Source organism: Ursus maritimus, unplaced genomic scaffold (assembly GCF_017311325.1).
Source record: "Ursus maritimus isolate PB19 unplaced genomic scaffold, ASM1731132v1 scaffold_5, whole genome shotgun sequence".
NCBI lineage: Eukaryota > Metazoa > Chordata > Mammalia > Carnivora > Ursidae > Ursus > Ursus maritimus.
The window spans coordinates 60,282,743-60,288,742 of NW_024426663.1; the positions used below are offsets into that span (position 1 = coordinate 60,282,743).

The following is a 6,000-nucleotide window of genomic DNA, read 5'->3' on the forward strand; positions in this document are numbered from 1 at the left end:
ACACTGGGCGTGGAGCCTGCTTAAGATTCTCTCTCTCCCTCTCCCTCTGCCCTTCTCTCCCATACATAAATAAATAAATAAATTAATTAATTAATTAATTTTAAAAAGCAGGAACCAATGCAAGAATGTGCCGGACCACTGTATGTGCACTGCACAATCCCAGGGAGCACATTTGACATCATAGACATTGTGGACTGGAATATGTATCAGGATAATTTCCTACCAGGTAGAAGTAAACGGTATTGAGGAAGAAGCCTCTTCTTCCAATTTACATAGAAGCTTTATATGGGCTACTGGTGGTGCTGGATAAGGTTAACTCCGTTTTGTTTAAAAACTGTGACTGCAGGTACTGGCCTTTGCAACAAAATTATAAATAGTACTAATAAATATGAGGATAGTAACAGAAGAAACAAAATTCACGTACAGACACAAATATCTGCATATATATATATACATATGCAGATGATACAAAATGACAAAAATAAAACCCAAAAGGATGTAGGGGTAGTAAATGACTATAAGTAATGAGAGTTTATCAAACTGCTTAATCAATATAGAAAATCAATCACATTGTTACACATCACTAACAAATAGAAATATAATCTTGAAGAAGATATCATTTATAACACTTAGAAAAATATAAGGTGCCAAAGAATAAGTCTAACAAAGTGTGAAAAACTTTACCGAAAGTTGATTCAAAGCTTTACTGAAATAGTTTTAAAAGGACCTTAACAAACACAGAGACCCACCATGACCATGGACACAAAAAGTCAATACCATAATTTGGAACCTGATCTATAAATTCAATATAAATCCTATCAAAACCCCAACAATTTTTTTCATGGTACTTACAAAGCTGATTCTAAAATGTACACGGAAGAATGAGCATCCAAGAATAACTAACACAATCCTGAAGAAGGAGATCAAAGGGGGAGCTCTTGCCCCATGAGATATCAAACTAATAATTAGGTCAGCAAGATCTTGACATACGGTAGGGTAGTGGTTTTTAACCAAGAGCGATTTTCCCCCCGGGAGAACATTTGGCAATTTTTGGTTGTCACAGCTGGAGAGAAAAAAGAGGCTACTGCCAGGATCTCATGGGCAGAGGCCAGGGACGATACTACACATCCTACTTTGCCCAGGACAGCCCCCACAGCAAAGAATTATGCCGTAAAAAATGTCAGTAGTGCCAAGGGTGAGAAATCACAGAGTAGAGAGACAGAGACCAATAACTAATAATTTTCTACAAGATGGGGTGGGGTGCCTGGGTGGCTCAGTTGCTTGGGTGTCCAGCCCTTGATTTCAGCTCAGGTCATGATCTCGGGGTCATGAGATGGAGCCCCTCATCAGGACCCACCTTTAGCGGGGAGTCTGCTCCTCTCTCTCTCTTCTGCTCCCTCTGCCCCTCCCCCTGCTCGTGTGTGCTCTCTCTCTCTCAAATAAATAAATAAATCTTAAAAAACAAGAAAAACAAAAAAAACAAGGGCGCCTGGCTGGCTCACTTGGTAGAGCGTGTGACTCTTGGTCTTGGGGTCGTGAGCTCAAAACCCCACACTGGCCGTGAAGCCTACGTTAAAAATAAATATATAAATAAGTGAATAAATAAATAAAATAAAATAAAAATATGACCTTGGGGTGAGCATATCTATCAGGAGACAGCTGGAATACTTCCAGTAAACTGGGTAATTTGAGAAAATTGTATTTAATAATGGGGCCATTGTAACAGTGAGAACAGGATATAGGGAAATCAGGAGGGAAAATGCAATCCTTTGGGGCTAATAACAGGAGCTTTAACAGGAGAGGGACAGTTGGTAAAACTCTAAGATACAGAGGGCTGTGGGGAAAGGGCCACCTGTAGGAGCTGGGACCTTCAATCAAGGACACAGCTAACCTGCAGCAGCCTTACAAGGAGAGAGCTGGGAGGACAAACACGTTGACTTCACTTAGCTCCCACCCTTAGTTTGCCTGTCGGGGCTCCTCATGGTCAAACCCAACGGGGAGCCCAGGAGCAAATAAGTCATTAATGTAATCCAGACAAGTCTGTCCCCCGGACACAGAAAAGGCCAAAGAAGTGGATCTAAAGGAGCAAACAAGAGCTCTTCAGAATGAATGGAAGGATTTCATAAATAAAACACTCAAAGCACAGATCATTAAGGAAAAGATATATACACTCAACATTCAACAAATTTACTGAGTAAAAGAAAAGACAAGTTATAAGCTTGTTATATATAAGGACACATATTTGTGTTACGTATAAATGACAAAGGATTCGTTTTCAGAATGAGTAACAAAGTCTTCTTGATAAGAAAAAGATAAGTCCTCAATAAGAAAAAGATAAATAACCCACCAGAAAAAAACAGGTAAATGACATGAGTAAGCATATTCTCAGAACAGGAAGCACAGATGGCCAATAAACATAAAGAGATGTCAACCTTGTTAGTAGTCAGGGAAATACAAAATTAAACCGCAATGAGATAGCATCTCACACCCACCAGACTGGCAAAAATTTTAAAAAGTCAAGATATTACAAGTATTGTCCAGGATGTGAAGTAAAAGGAATTCTTACACACTGTGTGTGGGACAGTAAAAACTGGTACTCTTGAAATGCAGAGCTAAGAACATTGAGACACGTGTACTCCATGACCCAGAATTTCAGTCTGGTATAAGGTCTAAAGAAATTCTTGCACATGGACATTAGGAGATTTAAGAAAGTATGTTCATAACACCTTTGGGTTTTCTTTTTACTTTTTCTAAAAAATATTTTATTTATTGATTTGAGAGAGAGAGGGAGAGAGTGTGCATGAGTTGGGGGGAGGGGCAGAGGGAGAAGCTGACTCGCCGCTAAACAGGACCCTGAGATCATGACTTGAGCCGAAGGCACATACTTAACCAACTGAGCCACCCAGGTGCTCCATGATTGGGTTTTCTTTAACAAAATTTTTAATTAAATTAAATTAAATTTTATTTTTAAGTAATCTCTACATCTAACATGGGACTTGAACTCATAACCCCAAGATCAAAAGTCAGATGCTCTACTGACTGAGCCAGCCAGGTGTCCCATCAATTATTTTATTTTATTTTATTTTATTTTATTTTATTTTATTTTATTTTATTTATTTAGAGAACGAGAGTGACAGAGCACAAGCCGGGGGGGGGGGGGCAACAGAGGGAGAAGGAGAAGCAGGTTCCTCACCAAGCAGGGAGCTCAATGCAGGGCTCGATCCCAGGACCCTGGGATCATGACCTGAGCCAAAGGCAGATGCCCAACAGACTGAGCCACCCAGGTGCCCCCAAGTTTTTTATTTTAAAATAGTTGTAGATTACAGAAAAATTGTGAAGAGAGTACAGAGTTCCATGTACTCCACATCCAATTTCCCCTACTATGAACATCTCACAATTGGATGGTACATTTGTCACATTAATAAACCAATATTGATACACTATTATTAAAGTCTATACCTTATTCAGTTTTCCTTAGTAATTACCTAACATCCTTTTAACTTCACTGTTTCTAATAGCTAAAACTGAAAAAAAAAAAATGAAATACCCACCAGTATAAAATAGATAAATTCTTGGGGTGCCTGGGTGGCGCAGTCGTTAAGCGTCTGCCTTCGGCTCAGGGCGTGATCCTGGCGTTGCGGGATCCAGGCCCACGTCGGGCTCCCCCGCTGGGAGCCTGCTTCTTCCTCTCCCATTCCCCTGCTGTGTTCCCTCTCTTGCTGGCTGTCTCTCTGTCACATAAATAAAAATAAAAAATCTTTTAAAAAAATAGATAAATTCTTGTTTGGTCATTCACTGGGTTGCAGTAAAGTAAATGAATGTACAGATATTTGGGTCAACATGGATGAGTCTGAAAACATTTTACTGAACTTGGGGCGCCTGGGTGGCACAGTCCTTAAACGTCTGCCTTTGGCTCAGGCCGTGATCCCAGCGTTCTGGGATTGAGCCCCACATTAGGCTCCTCTGCTGGGAGCCTGCTTCTTCCTCTCCCACTCCCCCTGCTTGTGTTCCCTCTCTTGCTGGCTGTCTCTCTATGTCAAATTAATAAATTTAAAAAAATCTTTAAAAAAAAAAAGAAAACATTTTACTGAACAGAAAAAGCAAGTCTTAAATATATCCAACAAGATTCCATTTATAAAAAGGTCAAAAATGGGGTGCCTGAGTGGCTTGGTGGGTTAAGCGTCCAAGTCTTGGTTTTGGCTCAAGTCCTGACCTCAGGGCCCTGATCTTAGGGTTGTGAGACTGAACCCCATGTCCGGCTCCATGCTGAATGCAGAGTCTGCTTGAGACTCTCTCTTCCTCCCCCTTTGCCCCTCCCCCTACTCTTTCTCCCTCAAATAAATAAAAAAAAAATCTTTTTTTTTAAAAAAGGTAAAAAATGGGCAAAATAAAATCATATATAATTTAGGGATATTTACATATGTGATAAAACCATGAAGAATAGCAAGAAATAATTAAGCACAAAAATCAAGACAGTGGCTACCTCTGGTGAGGAGGGAGTGGGATATTATGGGAGAGTCACCTTCTCAGGGATGGGGTGGAGGACACACGGATTTTAAAATTTTTGTTAAGTTTTAAACTGTACATTTTTTGTATGTATGATGTTTCATAACAACAATTTTAAAAGCTCTTATCCCCCTGTTCTTTTTGCCCCCATAAAACATATTTCCCACACGGTCCTCATCCTCCAGAATTCTGGCTAGAGGGAAAAGGTGATGTGTTCGCATCAGAGCAAACAGGAACCCCAGTCCTCCATGCGCAAACCAAAGAAATGTGATTATGTCTCTTCTCACCCTTTCAAACCCACCACACACCATGGTGCTTCCTGTTTCTCAGAAGCTGAAAAGGTGCTGACATAACGTAACGAGTGGAAAAGAAGCCGTTTGCACAGATTCACCCAGAAGCCTGGTATCACCCCAGTGGACGGACGGGACTCTCGGATATGGTCAGGAGCAAGGCCAAACCCAGGGCCCACGTCGGGGAATGACCCCAAGTTTGAAGATTCACAGAACAGGTGACCCTCCCTCGCTGTAAGAGTGAGCAAGGCCACCACCATCTGCCCCGAAAGATGCCTTCTGCCACAGCAAGGGGCAGCTTCTTGGCGGGCCCCTTTGCCCAGGCACTGCTGCGCTCTGGGCACCGGCCTCCTGCTAGTGCCTGGGCAAGTCCCCCACCGCTGGCATGGTCACGTTCCTCCACATCCATCCCCCACTTGTATGTTCGCCTGGTGTTTATCCACTCACCCGGCCAACACGGAGTACCTACAATGTGCCAGGCGCTGTTCTAAGCATTGGCAACACTGCACGGGGCAGGACGCAGTCCTATTCCAGCAGCATGACACCAGGAGAGGGGTCAGACAACAAACAAGCAAAACAACTATAGATTACGGTAAGTGCTATCTGGGAAAGAACAGACAAAGGTCGAGATAAAATAATCCAAGGTCAAAGCGTAAGCACAAAAGTCAGGCTGCCTGAGTTCAAATTCTGCTACTGCCTACACTTTGGGAGAATTAAACTCACTTTGGAAGTGATCACCAAACCCACCAAATAGAGTTGATGGAACATTTATTCTTTCAAAAATCATTTCCTGACCACCTCTAGGGGCCAGGCACTAAGGATGAGTAGTGAAGTTGACAGGCAAGCTCTTGCCCTCAAGGTGTTTATACCATAGTGGAGAAGGAATCATGGAAGCAAAGACCATTTCAGATCATGATGAGGGCTAGGGACCGGTGTGATAGAGGGAGATTGGGCAGGGGCTGGGGAGCAACCTTACATGTCAGGGAAGGCGTGAGAAGGTGACATTTGAGAGCTAACTGATAAAAAGAAGCCATATATGTGAAAGTCTGGGGGGAAGAGACAGCTAAACAGAAGGGCAAATTTCCGAAGTGGGAATGAACTTGGTGCGATTGAGGAACAGTAGGAAGACGGACGGCTGGAACACATGGGTTGCGTGGCAGAAGATGAGGCTAGGGAGGGAAGGGATGGCCCATGCAGCCCACAG

At 42.5% G+C, this 6,000-nt stretch overlaps 1 protein-coding gene across 1 annotated transcript in view; it reads right to left on the reverse strand.

Moving 5' to 3' along the window:
* RAD50 (RAD50 double strand break repair protein) overlaps positions 1–3,568 on the reverse strand; it is a 106,497-nt gene extending 102,929 nt beyond the window's left edge. Inside the window, exon 1 of the mRNA XM_040622471.1 lies at positions 3,552–3,568. The gene's annotated coding sequence lies outside the window, so the exon portion shown is untranslated. The remainder of the gene's footprint in view (positions 1–3,551) is intronic.
* Between the last annotated feature and the right edge of the window lie 2,432 nt (positions 3,569–6,000).